This window comes from Prenolepis imparis, unplaced genomic scaffold (genome assembly GCF_030444845.1).
Source record: "Prenolepis imparis isolate NDT839.2.m4 unplaced genomic scaffold, iyPreImpa1.0 SCAF_14, whole genome shotgun sequence".
Taxonomy (NCBI): Eukaryota; Metazoa; Arthropoda; class Insecta; order Hymenoptera; family Formicidae; genus Prenolepis; species Prenolepis imparis.
The window spans coordinates 7,004,237-7,024,370 of record NW_028141172.1 but is presented as its reverse complement, the minus strand read 5'-3'; the positions used below and the strand labels follow the sequence as shown (position 1 = coordinate 7,024,370).

General features: G+C 27.5%; 4 non-coding genes and 3 pseudogenes across 4 annotated transcripts; all 7 read right to left on the bottom strand.

Moving 5' to 3' along the window:
• Window positions 1–466: 466 nt before the first annotated feature.
• LOC145945734 (5S ribosomal RNA) lies at window positions 467–586 on the bottom strand. Its single transcript, XR_014426902.1, has one exon. It is a non-coding gene; the product is annotated as a 5S ribosomal RNA (ribosomal RNA).
• Window positions 587–1,242: 656 nt separating this feature from the next.
• Window positions 1,243–1,362, bottom strand: LOC145945767 (5S ribosomal RNA). The gene has a single exon (XR_014426922.1). It is a non-coding gene; the product is annotated as a 5S ribosomal RNA (ribosomal RNA).
• A 656-nt stretch (window positions 1,363–2,018) lies between these two features.
• LOC145945738 (5S ribosomal RNA) lies at window positions 2,019–2,138 on the bottom strand (annotated as a pseudogene).
• A 654-nt stretch (window positions 2,139–2,792) lies between these two features.
• On the bottom strand, window positions 2,793–2,912 carry LOC145945761 (5S ribosomal RNA). The gene has a single exon (XR_014426920.1). It is a non-coding gene; the product is annotated as a 5S ribosomal RNA (ribosomal RNA).
• Window positions 2,913–3,567: 655 nt separating this feature from the next.
• On the bottom strand, window positions 3,568–3,687 carry LOC145945754 (5S ribosomal RNA). The gene has a single exon (XR_014426919.1). It is a non-coding gene; the product is annotated as a 5S ribosomal RNA (ribosomal RNA).
• A 924-nt stretch (window positions 3,688–4,611) lies between these two features.
• On the bottom strand, window positions 4,612–5,400 carry LOC145945412 (uncharacterized; annotated as a pseudogene).
• Window positions 5,401–5,417: 17 nt separating this feature from the next.
• Window positions 5,418–7,085, bottom strand: LOC145945599 (uncharacterized; annotated as a pseudogene).
• Between the last annotated feature and the right edge of the window lie 13,049 nt (window positions 7,086–20,134).

The following is a 20,134-nucleotide window of genomic DNA, read 5'->3' as shown; positions in this document are numbered from 1 at the left end:
CAAAATAATAGCGTCCAAAGTTTGTTCTTGTGTTCAAGTGGTCAAATTCAACTTTGCGTTTTATCGGTAAAACGGACGGCTTTAGGATCTCCTTAATAATGATATTTTTTTTTGTTTCAAATAAATAATTAAAGTATGTATAGTTAAATTATAATGACTATAAAAAAACTTTATTAGTACTTTAATTGTGGAAAAGGATTTTTTAATCAGTAGTCAATAAAAAGATTAGAGGTCGAATTCAATTTTGCGTTTTAGGGTATAAACACAAACTTGTATAGCGCATAAACATATACATAAGAAAATTGATTAGTCCATAAACGTATACGTAAGAAAATAAACCAATCGAATTTCTTATGCATACGCTTATGCGCATATGCAAGTTCATGTGTTTATATTCTTATCAGTAAAACAGATGGCTTTAGGGTCCCCTTAAGATTTAAATTAGCAAAAAAAAAAAAGAAGATTGTGCCAACAGTACATGGTGTTCCCAAGCGGTCACCCATCTAAGTACTGACCATGCCCAATGTTGCTTAACTTCAGTGATCGGACGAGAACTGGTGCGTTACAACGTGGTTTGACCGTTGACGATGGTAATACCTTCAGTTGTTGAAGAAATAATAACTTGAGAATTTTAAGACAGTTGTAAATAAAGTTTTTTTATTGTCATTATAATTTAAAACAAACTACGGATGCTATAATTTCATGTAAAAAAAACCGTAAAGGTTAAAAGAAGGCTGATAGAAAATGTAATTTTTTCATTTTTTTGGTTTTTTACACAAAATAATAGCGTCCACAGTTTGTTCTTGTGTTCAAGTGGTCAAATTCAACTTTGCGTTTTATCGGTAAAACGGACGGCTTTAGGATCTCCTTAATAATGAAATTCTTTTTTGTTTCAAATAAATAATTAAAGTATGTATAGTTAAATTATAATGACTATAGAAAACTTTATTAGTACTTTAATTGTGGAAAAGGATTTTTTAATCAGTAGTCAATAAAAAGATTAGAGGTCGAATTCAATTTTGCGTTTTAGGGTATAAACACAAACTTGTATAGCGCATAAACATATACATAAGAAAATTGATTAGTCCATAAACGTATACGTAAGAAAATAAACCAATCGAATTTCTTATGCATACGCTTATGCGCATATGCAAGTTCGTGTGTTTATATTCTTATCAGTAAAACAGATGGCTTTAGGGTCCCCTTAAGATTTAAATTAGCAAAAAAAAAAAAAGAAGATTGTGCCAACAGTACATGGTGTTCCCAAGCGGTCACCCATCTAAGTACTGACCATGCCCAATGTTGCTTAACTTCAGTGATCGGACGAGAACTGGTGCGTTACAACGTGGTTTGACCGTTGACGATGGTAATACCTTCAGTTGTTGAAGAAATAATAACTTGAGAATTTTAAGACAGTTGTAAATAAAGTTTTTTTATTGTCATTATAATTTAAAACAAACTACGGATGCTATAATTTCATGTAAAAAAAACCGTAAAGGTTAAAAGAAGGCTGATAAAAAATGTAATTTTTTCATTTTTTTGGTTTTTTACACAAAATAATAGCGTCCACAGTTTGTTCTTGTGTTCAAGTGGTCAAATTCAACTTTGCGTTTTATCGGTAAAACGGACGGCTTTAGGATCTCCTTAATAATGAAATTCTTTTTTGTTTCAAATAAATAATTAAAGTATGTATAGTTAAATTATAATGACTATAAAAAACTTTATTAGTTCTTTAATTGTGGAAAAGGATTTTTTAATCAGTAGTCAATAAAAAGATTAGAGGTCGAATTCAATTTTGCGTTTTAGGGTATAAACACAAACTTGTATAGCGCATAAACATATACATAAGAAAATTGATGAGTCCATAAACGTATACGTAAGAAAATAAACCAATCGAATTTCTTATGCATACGCTTATGCGCATATGCAAGTTCGTGTGTTTATATTCTTATCAGTAAAACAGATGGCTTTAGGGTCCCCTTAAGATTTAAATTAGCAAAAAAAAAAAAAGAAGATTGTGCCAACAGTACATAGTGTTCCCAAGCGGTCACCCATCTAAGTACTGACCATGCCCAATGTTGCTTAACTTCAGTGATCGGACGAGAACTGGTGCGTTACAACGTGGTTTGACCGTTGACGATGGTAATACCTTCAGTTGTTGAAGAAATAATAACTTGAGAATTTTAAGACAGTTGTAAATAAAGTTTTTTTATTGTCATTATAATTTAAAACAAACTACGGATGCTATAATTTCATGTAAAAAAAACCGTAAAGGTTAAAAGAAGGCTGATAGAAAATGTAATTTTTTCATTTTTTTGGTTTTTTACACAAAATAATAGCGTCCACAGTTTGTTCTTGTGTTCAAGTGGTCAAATTCAACTTTGCGTTTTATCGGTAAAACGGACGGCTTTAGGATCTCCTTAATAATGATATTTTTTTTTGTTTCAAATAAATAATTAAAGTATGTATAGTTAAATTATAATGACTATAAAAAAACTTTATTAGTACTTTAATTGTGGAAAAGGATTTTTTAATCAGTAGTCAATAAAAAGATTAGAGGTCGAATTCAATTTTGCGTTTTAGGGTATAAACACAAACTTGTATAGCGCATAAACATATACATAAGAAAATTGATTAGTCCATAAACGTATACGTAAGAAAATAAACCAATCGAATTTCTTATGCATACGCTTATGCGCCTATGCAAGTTCGTGTGTTTATATTCTTATCAATAAAACAGATGACTTTAGGATCCCCTTAAGATTTAAATTAGCAAAAAAAAAAGAAGATTGTGCCAACAGTACATGGTGTTCCCAAGCGGTCACCCATCTAAGTACTGACCATGCCCAATGTTGCTTAACTTCAGTGATCGGACGAGAACTGGTGCGTTACAACGTGGTTTGACCGTTGACGATGGTAATACCTTCAGTTGTTGAAGAAATAGTAACTTGAGAATTTTAAGACAGTTGTAAATAAAGTTTTTTTATTGTCATTATAATTTAAAACAAACTACGGATGCTATAATTTTTTGTAAAAAAAATCGTAAAGGTTAAAAGAAGGCTGATAGAAAATGTAATTTTTTCATTTTTTTGGTTTTTTACATAAAATAATAGCGTCCATAGTTTGTTCTTGTGTTCAAGTGGTCAAATTCAACTTTGCGTTTTATCGGTAAAACGGACGGCTTTAGGATCTCCTTAATAATGATATTCTTTTTTGTTTCAAATGAATAATTAAAGTATGTATAGTTAAATTATAATGACTATAGAAAACTTTATTAGTACTTTAATTGTGGAAAAGGATTTTTTAATCAGTAGTCAATGAAAAGATTAGAGGTCGAATTCAATTTTGCGTTTTAGGGTATAAACACAAACTTGTATAGCGCATAAACATATACATAAGAAAATTGTTTAGTCCATAAACGTATACGTAAGAAAATAAACCAATCGAATTTCTTATGCATACGTTTATGCGCCTATGCAAGTTCGTGTGTTTATATCCTTATCAGTAAAACAGATGGCTTTAGGGTCCCCTTAAGATTTAAATTAGCAAAAAAAAAAAAGAAGATTGTGCCAACAGTACATGGTGTTCCCAAGCGGTCACCCATCTAAGTACTGACCATGCCCAATGTTGCTTAACTTCAGTGATCGGACGAGAACTGGTGCGTTACAACGTGGTTTGACCGTTGACGATGGTAATATCTTCAGTTGTTGAAGAAATAATAACTTGAGAATTTTAAGACAATTGTAAATAAAATAGTTTTTATCGTCATTATAATTTAAGTATACATTTGAAACAAAAATTATATATTATTATTAAGGGGATCCTTCAGCGAACGGCGAACTCCGACAAAATAGTAACGCTCTCATTTTGCAATTAAAAATATCGGTAATTACCGACTGACTATCGAGGAATAATAACTGACATTTTAAATTTCATTTATCAATCATCCCAGATCAAACATGTATTAGAAATCCATGTATATATTGCACACATAAAGTCATTTTCTGCTACGTTTAATATTATTTTAGGTTTGAATGTATATACAGGGTTTCAGACCACCCGTACCACCCATTTAAAAACTAGAGAAGTGGTTATTTCATAAAAGTAAAAACATTTTCTTTATAAATCGGGTGCGCTCTATCGAATGGTGATATTTTCAACTTCTGGTTCCGGCCGGAAATAGGCGATTTAGACCGAAAGTGCATTTTTTAAAATGGAACATGGTATTTTTTATTGCAGATTCGGATTTTATGCGAAAAAATATGAAACTTTTGTACCAAACATTTTTTCGGAAAATGTCATTTATGTCCTTCAAACAACCTTCAAAATGTGTGTTGGCGAAAATAACGTTTTTGCATTATCTGCTCTCGGCATAACCCAGGATCTACGACGAGGACGTGGCAGATATCAGACCCCGTGTGTAGGTGTGTGTGTTTGTGTGTGGGTGTGTGCGTGCGCGTGCGCACCCCGTAGGGATAAGAACCCTGTGGTTCGTCGCTTCCACAGTAGTTAACGACTCCAAACCCTCCCTACGGTGCGCGCACGCGCACGCGCGCGCGCGTGTGTGTGTGTGTGTGGGTGGGTGGGTGGGTGAGTGGGTGTGTGCGTGCGCTGATATGGCTAGATGTGATTAGGCCTGATGTTCAAAATGTCCACCGTTTGCTTCAATGCAATTAAGTACTCTCTTTTCGAAATCATTTGTAGCATGAAAAATTTCATCAGTGTCTGGAGAACCAATAGCGTCACGTATTCTACGAATCATATCATCTCTTGTCGTAGGGCGTTCGCGGTATACCAGATCTTTTACTCTTCCCCACAAATAGTAGTCGAGAACAGTTAGATCCGGTGATCGTGGTGGCTAATTATGTGGGCCATATTTGCCTATCCATTTATCTGGAAACATGTCGTTTAGTCGTTCACGGGCAACTCTAGATGTATGCGCTGGGCACCCATCTTGCTGAAAAAACATGTTTAGGCGTAATTGTAGAGGAATATCTTCAAATAAAGGTGGAAGATCATTTTCAAGGAAATTAGCGTACCAAACACCGTTTAGATTTCCTTCAAAGATAAACGGTCCAACAATATGTTTTTCAACAATTCCGCACCAAAAACGTTGATTTTCCAAATATGTTGATGGTCTATTTCTCGAAACCAATGAGGATTCTCTTGTGCCCAGTAACGACAGTTCCAAGTATTTACAGAGCCGTCACTCGTAAATGTGCTTTCATCAGAAAATAAAATTTTCTGATGAAAGTTTCGCGGTTGTTGGCGTATCCAGTTGCAAAATTCGAGTCTGTTTCTAAAATCGGCAATCGTCAATGCTTGATGCAGAGTCATTCTGTACGAATGCAGCTTGTTTTCCTGATAAATTCGCCAAATTGTACTACGACTAACACCAGATTCTTGTTCTACACGCTTTAAGGATTCATGGGGATGCAATTGAGCGAATGCAAGAATCTCTGGCGTCCTTTCGTCCCTAACAAGTTAGACGTCAAGACGTCGAATTTGTCTACCTTTATTATGATCAGGTTGAATAATACTTTTATTAGTAATTCGCTTAGACAAACGAGAAAAAACATTGTGCGAATGGGGAGTGCGATCTGGGTATCGTTCTTGCCACAACCTCGCAGCTGCTCTAAATTGACCACCACATTCACCTAAAATTTTTTTTCTCGTAGTATTTCTTTTCTTTTCTTTTCTTTTTTCTTTTCATCTTTTCGGTTTATTAAAAGAAGCACTACGAGGAAAAAATTTTTCTTCGGATGAGAAGGTCATTGCAGTGGTGCATAACTGGCTACGCCAACTCAAATCTTTCTTCCAGGATGAAATACAGAAGCTTATTAAGTAGTGGATCAAATGTATCGATGTTGGTGGGGATTATGTCGAAAAATGATATGTAAATTTTCCACATAGGTTAAAATAAATGTGTTTTTCTTTATTTGTCCCTTTACTTTTTGACTTACCCTCGTATATACTTATTATAATTTATAAATAAATTTACCTTAGCGCTGACACTCTCACATGCGTAATTTAAACAAAAGAGTCTAGTTCCATATAAAAGAAACCACATTTGAATATCAAGCCATTGTAATGACGATAATGTAAATTTTGTTTGTGCCTGTATGTAAACAAATCTACAGCATGTTATCAAATATATCACATAATTTATCATATTTATAGTCATCTGTACTCTATATATTCCGTTTATTTCACGAGCTACTTGACACAATTCTAAATGTAAATGCCTTAATTAAAAAATAAAATTTATTAACAAGAGAACAAGAGAAAAACGTATAAATATGTATATATAAAAAGAAATCTCTATCATGTAACATCGCATAAATTTTTATCAAACTTTCAACTGCACTAGTTTTACTTAAATCTAAATTAGTTTTATTATTTTATTATTAAATTTTCAGAAATCAAAGAGAATTCTTCAATCAAATTTTCGTATCGATTTACATTGATGTCCATAGCACACGTTTGTAATAATTAGTACACATAATATTTCTATGAATGGGGTCAATACAGTTTTTTTCCATGTACATCGCAATCCATATTCCTCTTTTATCAAAAGACATCTTATGTGCTCATTTATTTTATCAAATCTGGTACCAATGTACCTGTGTTAGAAAAATACTTATACAATTTCAAAATATATATTTAAAATTAAAAATATAAAGTCAATATATAATTAAGTTTTTATTTAACTTGATTATATAGTTTGATATTAAAAATTAAAGAAATAGTCTATGAGAAAATATATTTTAATTTCCAAATTAAGTGAATTATATAGTTCTCTCATAAAATTATTTTTATCAAAAAATAATAAATGTTTGTCTAATAATGTATAACAAAGAATTTTATATTATGTTTTATATTATATATATAATATAATAATATATAATTTTATATTATCAATACTAAATAATAATACGATAATTTTATATATTATCAATACCAATTATTTCATAATACATATATTAACTAAAGCAAAATATTATAATTATCAGAAACATCATAAATGTATTTACATATATTGGATATAATACCAACCTCAAAATAGTCACAAGTAACAAATCCATAAATATGTTGACATGAAAATGATAATTTGTAATATAAATAAAGAATAAAATCCAGCTCCAACGATCTTTCATTACGATTCACCGTGGCATATCACTAATGTTTACTATATTTATAAACAATAACCATCCAATTAACATCCGTTTTACATACGTGTTTAGTTTGCCATATATCTTTGGAGTGCCTAGTTCTTCCAACGTATTGTCTACAGCAGCAAGCCTTTTTATAAATTTTTGAAACCGCTAAATAACATTAAACAACAATTCAAAATATACTTATTTTTCTGTAATATATAACATTATTGTGCATAAAGACTATATACATGGAAAATTTTTAGTGTAAAGTGTGCCACACTCTCTATTATCAGTATTGAGAATATGTATATATACACCTTGTTATAATAAAAATTCATGATAACAGATATGATAATGACGAAAATAGAAATCAATGTATTGATTATGCTTAAGGTATCAAACAGCCATTTCTCTGCTTCAAATTCGATTATTAGGTAATAATAAAAACAAATATAAACAATCCACATTGACAGATCATAAAAAATATTTAAATAAGCTTTCTCTGGAAAGTAAACACCAAAACCGAGAACGGAAAATGTCAGAAGTAAAGGATGTAAATCTTGTTCTATAGTAATCGCCATAATTAGATCACTTCCACGTTTTCTGAAACAAACTGACATTGCATATTTCTACGAACTTCATTTACCTAATGTATGTACGTCTCATTTATTAAAATGATATAATAATACATAATGGAACCAATGCATTAACGCTAATCATTTAATGTCTTTCGACACACATACAGTCGAACATATACACACAAAGTAGTATAAAGTCGATCGATTTCTCTACACAATATTAGCGGTAATAAAATTAATAAAACTTTTAATCATAAATATAGTTAAAAATTTAACTTTTTATTCAAATTGTATATATATATATATATATATATATATATATATAAGAAATGAAAATGATAAATATATATTCTTGTCTTATAACCAACGATTCTTTTATCTGTTTTAGCAATTTAGCTCGATATAGTTCGGTTCCTTTCTCTTGCGTATTCGTATATCTCTGATAGCGAGACCATCTGTATTATGAAGATCGCAAATGTTACAAATATCATAATAAACTGGAAAAAATTATATAAGGTAAATTATTTCATAGAAACTTCAGTAAATATTATAAATAAATTATAGAATTAATTCGGAAAGAAAAAAAAAAGAGAGAGCAGTTCAATATTTCTGAATATAAAGGAGGAGGGTCAATAAGGGCGTTTTTGTGCCCCCTCTGGATTTTCATAAAACAATTTTTTTTGTCTTGTATGATCATTAGGAATGTCAAAAATAATCATTAGGTGAGAAAAAAATTCGATCCATAAAGCCAAAATTAATTATTAGTTTAGGTGTACCACTATGGTATCTAAGCCCTTTTTATGACTAATAAGTAAACTAATGAAATATTTTCGGTCATTATAATGCTTTGCCATAATTTTTATGTCATTTTAAACTATAACATGCATTGCCTTAAGATGAGGCAATGCATATTGTAGTCTAAAATGACATAAATATTATGGCAAAGCAGTATAATGACCGAAAATATTTCATTAGTTTACTTATTAGTCATAAAAAGGACTTAGATATCATAGTGGTACACCTAAACTAATGATTAATTTTGGCTATATGGATCGAATTTTTTTCTCACCTAATGATTATTTTTGACATTCCTAATGATCATACAAGACAAAAAAAATTGTTTTATGAAAATCCAGAGGGGGCACAAAAACGCCCTTATTGACCCTCCTCCTTTGTAAGATATAAATTTTTGGTAAATTTTGTATACAATAATTGAATAAAATAAAAATAATATTATGTAACATGTGGTAAAAAGATATAAAATCTATAATTTGTGATAATTTATAGTATCATAACTTCTAAACTCAAAATATATAAGTATATAAAGAGATAAATATATAGAGAAACTAACTCTTCGCAGAAGGCCATTGCCAAAATAGAAGAAGCCCAATCCAGTAAATTTTAGTGGATGAAATATAAGTTGCAACGTAAACTGATAAATCTACACATACAGAATTATTATTTTAACAATTTATTTAAAATATTTGCCTTTTGCTATATAAATTTATTTTACCTCCTGACGAACATCAGCATATCGAAGAAAATCTGTAAGTTGATGAATAATTCTTTCCATTTCATTAGCCTAAAGAAAATAATAATGATTTATTATTAATAATAATAATAATCAATAAATATATTATATATACTCGTATATATTTATTTATAATTATCAATATATACATATATTTATTAAAATTTATAGAAGAATTTATCATTTACCTTATAGCTGACACTCTCGCAAACATAATTTAAACAAAAAAGCCTAGTTCCATATGAGAGCAACCACATTAGAATGTCAAGCCAATTTAATGGCGAGTATTCTAAGTATAATTTTGCATGTGAGTTTATGTAAAAGTACCTGCAATATCTTATCAAATATATCATATAATTTATCATTTCCATAGTCATATGTATTCCGTACATTCTGTTAAATTCGCGAGATAATTGACACAATTCTGAATGAAGATGCCTATTAAGAAATAAGATTTATTAATAAGAGAACATAGAAAAACGCGTATATGTATGAAGAAATAAGAACTATCAAGTAATATTCACATAAATTTCTATCAACTTTTAACTGCACTACCTTTACTATTAAATCTAAATTAGTTTTATTATTAAATCTTCAGAAATTAAAAAGATTCTTTTGATCAAATTAGTAAATCGATTTACATTGATGTCCACAGCACACGTTTGTAATAGTAAGTACACATAATATTTCTATAAATGGTCAATACAGTTTTTTTCCACGTACATCGTAATTCATTTTCCTCTTTTACCAATAGACATCTCACATATTCGTTTACTTTATCAAATCTAGTACCAATGTACCTGTGTTAGAAAAGCACTTACAAAATCTCAAAATATATAAAACATAAAAATTAAACTAAATATTAATCGCATACTTAGTATGGTGAGTGTTTAATTAAGTTTTTATACAAATTAATTATATATTAGTTTGTGACTTCTAATTATTTTTACTATAAAATATTAAATATTTGTCTCTAAAAAGAATATTCTATCAACACCAATCATTTCATAATATACATATATGTATATTAATTAAGGCAATAATAATTTTTAATATCAACAAATGTAAAATGCACTTCCATATTTTGTAGATATAATACTTACCACAGAAGAGTCACAAGTAATAAATCCGTAAACAGATTGACGTGAAAATGATGATTTAAGATATAAATATAGAATGGAATCAAACTCTGACGATCTTTTATTCCCTTCCACCATGACATATCAATTATATTTATTATGTTCATGAACACCAACCATCCGATTAATATACATTTCACATACATGTGTAGTTTACGATATATTTTTGGAGTACCTAGTTTTTCCAACGTATTGTCTACAGCAGCAAGCCTTTTTATAAATATTTGAAATCTCTAAATAATATTAAACAACAATTCAGGATGTGCTTATTTTTTCTATAATGTAAAACATAACTGTACACAAAGATTACATAAAAAATTTTTATTGTAAAATCTCTATAGTTTTTACGTTATAAAGTATATATATACATATATATATATATATGTATATTTATATATATTCGATTATTTTTATTATTATTAATTATTATATTATTATTATTAATTAAACTCAGCATTGAAAAAAAAATATATATATACCTTGTTATTATAAATATTCATGATAACAGATATGATGATTACGAAAATAGAAATCAGTGTATTGATTCTAGTAAAGGTTCCAAAGATCCTTTTTTTTACTTTTAACTCGATTACTAGATAATAATAAAGACAAACATAAATGATCCAAATTGAAAGATCATAAAAAATATTTAAGTAAGCTTTCTTTGGAAAGTAAACACCAAAACCAAGAACGGAAAAAGTCAAAAGCAAAGGATGTAAAGCTTGTTCTATGGTAATTGTCATAATTACATCACTTTCGCGGTTTCAAACAAACTGACGCTGTATATTTCTACGAACTTCATTTAGCCAGTACACGGCTCATTTATCAAATCGATAAAAAAGTATATAATGGAACCAATGCACTAATGCTACTCATTTAATTTTTTTCTAAACATATACACAATGACAAAATCGATCCATTTTGCTGAACGATTAGCGCTAAGAATGAGTAAAAACGGTTTTTATTTTATAAATAGCTAAAATATTCAACTTTTAAAAATTATATGAAAGAAGAGGATTAAGGATACCATTTCCTTTATTCTAGAAATTTTTGTTTTTTAATATAATTAATAATATATGTTTATTCTATAATTAATAATCAAATTTCGTATAGGTATAATAGGTCATTTAGAATAAGATCTATAAATATTAGAAAAACTCTTATATTTAAAGGCGTGTATAAATATATATGTGTGTGTATCAATTTCGTATATAATAGAATCAGTCATTTAGAATAAGATTTATAAGTATTAAAAGAACTCTTATTTAAAGGCGTAAATATATATATATACGAGTATATATTATACATATTGCCTGTTAAATTTCAATATTATTGATTAAAACTTACTTTCCATTCCAAAGATATTTTTAAACTCATAGAATTCCAATTAAATATATAATCTGTAACAAATAATTGTGATACTTTATATGGTTATTTAATTAAAATACAAATTTGAAGCAGATCGATATTTGGTCGCTGCAATATCTTAGAACAATTTTGAAATTTAGAAGCCGCTCCTTAAACATCGACAAAAGTTGTAGTTTGCTTTAGTTTATTCATGTTTAAACCAACATCTGTCAATAGGATCGCATTCGTCAATATCATCGCTATGTCTCATTTCGAATTCTTTCAACCAATTATCATCCGCCCGTTTATATCTAATCCAGTCTAAAGGACATTGTATTTTGTTATGTTTAATATGATCATAAGCAAGTGTTGATAGTTTTTCCAAGCCGCAAATTTGGCAAGTACAAGTTTGCCCTGATGCACTTCTAATCCAGTCTGCCAACTTATCCAAAAGTGATTCCTCATCCTCATATGTCAATAAATTAATAAGTGGGGTATAACGATTTACATTTCTGTTATATGAATATTTTTTAAACCCTATAGCACGGGCTTTCGCTACCTCACGCAATAGATTATGTTTTGTAATTCCATATTTTGTTGCAACGTCGATGTATCTGGAACGTTTTTTTCAAGCTTCTTTTACTGCTGCCTTATATTTTGGTTTTTCTTCATAAAACTCTTTTTTATTTTTTATATTTTCTATTTTTGTACGTAAATCAGAGTAACTGAGTCCATTAGTTCTTGCTGCTTCATGAGTAGTTGACTTTTTTTCAAAAACTTCTTTTGCAGCTTTTTCCAGTTTACCACTTAATTCGAGGTGTGCCTTAATTACTGTTCTCGTTATTTTTTTCATCATTTTTTCTAAATCATTCATTTCTATAATTTTCGTTATTTTCATTTTCGATATTATAATATATACGTAGTATAACCTGCGAAGAAAAGCAAAAAAAAAAAAAAAAAACCGGAAATTAATACTTGAATATGTTTTTGAATGTTGTACCATCGCAAGATTGTAAAATTATTTTTGCGATTTTCCTCTTGCTGTGTTTTAAACTATTTCTATTATATGTATATATGTATATGTATTTATACAAAAGTTTTTATAAAGGTTATTATATGTATTTATATATACAAGTTCAATAATATCGAAAATTATCTCTTAAATAATAAATAATAATGACTGTTACACTGTATTTTGCATATTTGAATGCTTTAGTAAAAAGTTTATTACAAAATTTAAAAAAAAGAGAATCAGAATAGTGTACAGAATACTTACAAAATAAACTATAATAAAATGCAAATATCGTTAAATAAAATTTTTCTTTCGGCGAAAGAGATGGATGTAACCAATACTCTGTATTTGAACGATTACTGAAGCACAATGTCAGATATCGTCAAAATTCAAGGTTCCCAGTATTATATTCGGAAGATAAACAAGTTTAATTCGGAGAGAGTAAATTTCGTTAAACGGCATATATTTTTTTCTCTATTTTTAAAGAAATGTATCCCGTCTTCCGTTTATTTAGAATTGCATTGGCGAGTTCCTATTCAGATAATGATGCGTTAAATTTTTGATCAAATAATTCATTTAAATGTAGATTTTAAAAATAAAAAAATTTTATTGTTGACATTTACGCGTAAAATTGTTACACGTAGTTCTATAAATAATTAGTACATCAAATTAGTTGATGTTCTTGTCGGTAATTTATATATATGTGATAATCACGTAACGTTAAGCTTCCGAGCATATATGTATCGACAAACGCATATACATATATACAATAGTTATGCATAATTTTATAAATATATTTTTATAAATATTTTGGTAATGTTATGTAATAAGAAATTTTAATTTTATTAATGTGCGCAGAAACAACTTTTGGAACATCCAAAACAACGCAAAGTTTTCGTGAAAAGTGTAAAATACTATCCTAAGTTATTATCTTTAAAAATTGATTTTTATCTTATCAATACATCAATAAGAAAGTTTATCGAGAAAGCATAATAAGACGTATACACGACATACAGTTTTCAAAATCATATTTCAAATGCACGTAGATGAACATAGGTATTTACGCAGTGTTTGCTGTTATCTAAATAAAATTATATAGATGATCATCTAGATGAAATTTTGGCATTATCTTATCTTTATATAGATAATTAAAAAATGTATTATCTATATCTGCATCTTAGATAAAAAAAAGTATTATCTTTACTAAATTATCTAAAATAATATTCAGATAATTTGATTTAGAGTTTCATAGCACATGAAAATATTTTAAGTATAGTAGAACTTGAGCAGTAAACGATAAAAACTTATAAATAAAAAACTATGAATATATTTTTATATCTCTTTTATAATTTCCATTTTTTAAATTTTACATTACATTTTTATTTATTTATATTTTTTAACTGTTTACATAAGCGATTTTATAAATAATATTATCTGGAAGTTATCTAGATGAATCGTCATATAATTTTATCTTTTATCTAGACATATTTAAAACAAAATCATCTTCATCTTATCTAAGATGAATTTACATATTTTTATCTCATCTTTATCTAGCTAATTTTAAAATCATCTAAGCACAATACTGTACATATGTAGGATTATTAAAAAATAATAATAATAGTATATATTATATTATAGCAGAATATAGTAAACAAAGATAATTAATACGAAAGAACTATACTCTTACGATTAAGGACTGGCTATTTTATTCCAAGCTCGCTGTTATTCGTCGTATTTTTCGACCGCATTAGTCACCCGATTGTAAAGAAAAGAATTTTTACTTTTCAAAATTGAATAAATTTATAAATTATAAAGTATCATTTTTATTTTACTTTCATGTAAAATAAATGTATTCAAATTTTGTATCACGCACGTTTAAACAATTATTTATCTCTATGTTAATAGGTTAAAAAATTAAAGACACTTTATTAGTAGTACCGTAAAATACCTAAAAGGAAGAAGGGATCACAAAAAATCTTATGATTATTTATGTGGGTGGTGGGGGATGGTCGAAAATTGTTATAAACAAAAGTTTTACGTAATTTAAAAATGGCTTTAATAAGAATGGCTCCATAAATGTGAGAAATCATACAGAAAAATGAGATAAGAAACTGGATCCTAATAAATCTCGAAAGTTTTTATCGTCATTAACAAATTTTGAAGAGTATTGCATATAGTAAATCAACAATTTTGAATGAAGACTTTTCTTCCAATATTAGAAAGCATCATCTCGAAAAAAAAGTTAAAATTCTGACATTATACCTTCAACCAGGAGATAATAAAATAATTAGAAAGAAATTAATCAACACTTGAATTAATTAAAACTTTTTATAACGCGAAAGAATATGTTTAAATTATAGGAAAATTCTAATAGAATAGACTTCCATTTACTTTCGAAAATCGAAATTCTGAAAATATATGTAAAAATTCTGAAGTTACAACTTTATACCGGCAAAGTTCCCATTAAAAAAAAAATTAAATAATACTACTAATGATTAGAACTCTTTAACGAATGAAAGAATACGATTTGTACTGTAAAAAAACTGATAATATATACTTTGATTACCGAAATCATGATGTGTTATATTTTATTTCGTTTTAATTATTAAAATATTGTATAATGTTCACAATATTATATATTTACGATACTAAGTAGCCAGTTTTACGATCAACATATTGCTTCTCAACATATTCTTAAGCTTTTAAATTATTTTAGAAAATATTACAAACATCCATTTTTATTTTAATAATAATAAATTTAATTTATTGTAATTCAGTAACTATCCATTATTTAGTTTTAAAGTTATTACATCTTTTGTTCAGCAAGTCACAGGTTACGACATATGAAAAAAACCAACCAATTTTATCGAAATCCAGTTTTCATGAGCATTAGTAAACCTGTAATAGAATGAATAAATTTCTGGTTCAAAATTATATATATATATATATAGTAAATATAAAAATTCTGCAAACAGATATGTGCTATATTTGGATTGCAGAAACAGTGTCAGTTGAAATATAAATTTAAATAAATATATAAATTAAATTTTGCCAAGTATTGTTAATAATTTTTTAATTGGAGTACATAGTTACATGCAAATTTGAAGAATAAAGATTTTGATTCTTATATAGTACATTTATATATATAGATATGAAAAAGTAAAATAATAGTTTGTATTTAAATAATTGCAACGCCTAATTAAAATATCAGTCATTCTTTATATTACATAATTTTTACAGAGCATACTTTTTTTACAACTATAAAAAAAAGTTTAAATGAAATTGCAAGAAAATCTAAATATCTCTCATTTGTATAAAATATTAACTTATGTTCGATCTGTATTTAAGGTAAATTACTTTCATAAATATAAATGTCATTCTTAGGAGAACAATTTAATGCGTTACTTTATTGCAGGTTAATAAACGAATAATTTCGTCGATCTTAATTAGCTTAGTGAAACAAGCTCATTTTTTCTCAATCTATGTCTTAAAAAATCAATCGAAAGAAAGTACATTTTCTTTTTCATATATGTTTCAGTTATCTATGCATAAACATTTAAAACTTCGTACAAATGATGTTAATATAATATATTTATTGTTGTCAAATGTTTGATTGTTACATAATCAAACTAATTAAGCATCACATTTCATCACAAATCGAAGAAACTAAATTGAAACATAATATAATATAGTATGTACAGAACGTTGATTTCTTTCAATTGACATTATTGAAGAATAAAATTATCATCAAAATCACAAAACATTTTCATCTCTATACAAAAATATATACATATTATAACTGTAAATAATAAAAATTATAAATAATAATCAGTTTGCGACATTACTTTTAAAACTTATTATATATGTGTGGTTTTCAAAATTTCAACGATACAATATATATTTAGATTGTTTAGAAATTAAATTTCTACATTATAATATGTCAAAATTACAGTAATTTTTAAAGATTATTTGTGTTATTTAGAGTCAATCTCTCGCTCAGATTATTTCAAATTCATACGTATTTGAACATAATCGAGAAACGTCCCATAGTAACAAAAATAATTTCTAATAATAATTTAATTCTTGATATGTTTTAATTTTGCATCTACATTAAGAAAATAATTGAAGCAATTAATTTGTTAATATGCATTCGATAGTTAATCTGTGGTAATAATAATATTAACACATATTTTATTAAAAGAAATTAACATTAAGACAGCATATATGAATTTAAGCATTATAAACATCTAACTGTCAAAAATATCATACATGTGTCATAAATAAAATCATTTTTTTTTATTTACCAAAGATTTCCGTCATAATAGCCTTAAAACTTTTGTCGTGTTATAATCATTTCGATCGCATAGACATGAGACAATATTTATAATGTAAAAATCTTTTATAAACTTTTATAAATATATATATATATATATATATATATATATATATATATATACACATTGTGTCTGTCAAATTTCAATTATTGATTAAGGATTATCTCCTTTTCTAAAAATGTTTCTAAAATCATAGAATTAAAGATATCTTTTACATTCTGAGATTTTATATAGTCATTTATTTAACGATGAAAGACTAAAGCAAATTAATATTTGATCGGTACAAAATTTCAGAACTACTAATCTAAAACTACTCATCCATCCAGCAACAAGGCTCGAACCAGATATACATATCATCGGTGTATCTCATTTCGAATTCTTTCAACCAACTATTATCCGCACGTTCATATCTACACTGTAAAAAAATTTTGTGTAAAATTACAACTATTATAGTGGGTAATTTTATGACCCACTATAATAGTTGTAAATTTCCACGCGTTTGTAAATTTGCAGTATATACAAGTAAAATTAATTTCATTTGTAATTAAGCTGATTGCAAAAATAAATTTACAATATGTATGTAAAATTATAAAACGATAATGTAAAAATATTTTTTATAATTGTATTATTAAACATATTATTAAACACAATATATTATTAAACATATTATTATTATACATATTATTAAACACGATATATAGAATATTACTGTTGTATTGAGTAATATTACAAAAATTTAGATAATTACATAAAATCTTTAAAATATCATATTATTTCGTAAGTTTCCATATAAAAGAAGATATATTTACATAATAAAAGACAAATCTACATAATTTTGTGGAATTACATAATTTCTGTATAATTACATGATTTCTTATATTTACAAGACTAATCATGTAATTTTTACACCTATTATTTGTGTAAATTTACTAAATTTTTTTACAGTGCACGTCCAACTTGATAGTTATCGGATGTGAAATATCCTTCGGGACCTAATGCTTCCAGCAACTCGCGGATTGCCAGATTTTTCTCCATTTCAAAAGGCGTAAAAAGATAGTCATCTGAAGGAAATTTTTGGTATGTTGTTCTGCTATCTCTTAGCAGATTGCGCAATTTAAATCTTCCATTGTCGCTCGACAATCGTTCAGTCAAACTTTTAAGGTCAGTGTGGCTAATATTCTCATTAATCATCCATCTACCTGACTTAACAAAGCAGGTGCAAACACAAACAGCGATGATAATTCTACTATCAAAATTTAATAGAAAAAATATTAATACATCTTTTTATTTCAAACATATATGCAACAATGCGATGTTTTTAATTTTATTTTAACTTTATTATAATGTTGCTGCAGCTCATTGCATTATAATATATTTTTCTCTCTGATAAAATATGTAATTTAAATCTTCTTTTATATTGTCCAACATTAACAACATCGATAAATTTTTAACTTTTTCACATTCGACGTACGCTATATATGCATATATATATATATATATATATATATATATATATGTGTGTGTCTATCTATTTCTGTATATTTTCATAATTGTATCACGAAATGTGAGATGACATATATTTATATAATTATAAATAAATTTATAAATGAATTTTTGACATTAATATTAAATGATATGTTTTGATGTCTCTTAATTATGTGTATCTGGAGGGAGTGTGTTTGTATCCGTGTGTATATGTCATGATTCTGATAGAATGGTTATCTTCAGTCTACGAAGAATCGATTTGAAAGTTATAAGCAAAAGAATCTCACGCGAGAGAGAATATATACCAAAAAGAACAAAATAATTTCACATTTGTCTCAATTACCATCGCAAATATTGCATTCTATAGCAACGGTAATTAACAATACGCGAGCGATACTGTAATTACTAAATAATATTGCGATCAAAGCTATTAAATAAAATATTTGCGAATTACGTAGAATACACATTTTTGTGTCTGTTTTTGCAATTTTATAACTAAATTAGAATGGAAAACAGGATGAGTCAGAAAAAGGCAAGAGACATTGGTAAGTTCAAAGATTATTATATAAAATTATATAATTGTATTTATGTTTATTTGTTTTATATCTTGTTGCCTAAAAAATTTATATTTTAATGTTATTTAATGGCAATGATTCGACAAGTCTTGCAATAAGGTTGATTTATTTTTTTTTTTTAAATATGCATTAATTATAATTTAGCCAATTGTATAGCGTTTTATATATTAAGTTTAAATTTAAAGTATGATTTCGTCAGCTTTGAAGACAGAAAGAAAGAACATTAGAATTTTAGATATAATCATTGGAGAATGTAATTTTTTGAATTCTTTGACATTAAATATCATTTTCAATTTCATCAATAATGAAGTCCACCGATCTCAAATTTTGCATAAATTCTATTTTTTCAAATGTATATTGTTAATGTTTCTATTTAAACTATATATCATCAAAAATTAAGAATGTACGCGAGCGACATACCCTACCAGAATGGACACATGTCGCTGTTTGTGTTCGTACCTGCTTCGTTAGTCTAAGGTAGATGGATGATTAATGATAACATTAACGACGCGAACCTTTTTTATTTAATCGAAGGATTGTCGACTAGCAAGGGAATCAGTAAATTGCGCAATATGCTCGCAAATAGTAGAACAATTGAGTTAAAAAATGCACTTTTCTCAATTATTCCGATTTTCGATGCAGAGAGAAATTTAACAATCCGTGAGCTGGAACCATTATATGCCAAACAATTGTTGATGCCTGATGCGATATATCTGGATGATTCTTACACCGCGGAAGAGGACATTCCTAGTGTGCACATCGGCAAACTGCAACGAGAAATCCTCTTTGTTGGCGTTTTTAATCAATTCGCCGAGCCCGTTTCTCAAACAGTACCGATGGACATTGATATAAATCAGGCAAGTCAAACAAGCCGTAATGTCAAACGTAAAAGCTACGGCTCGCCGAGACTTTTAAAAAATCTTTTGAAAAGACAGGATTTGAAAAAATAAGTCTTAAAAAAAAAAAGATATTTTAT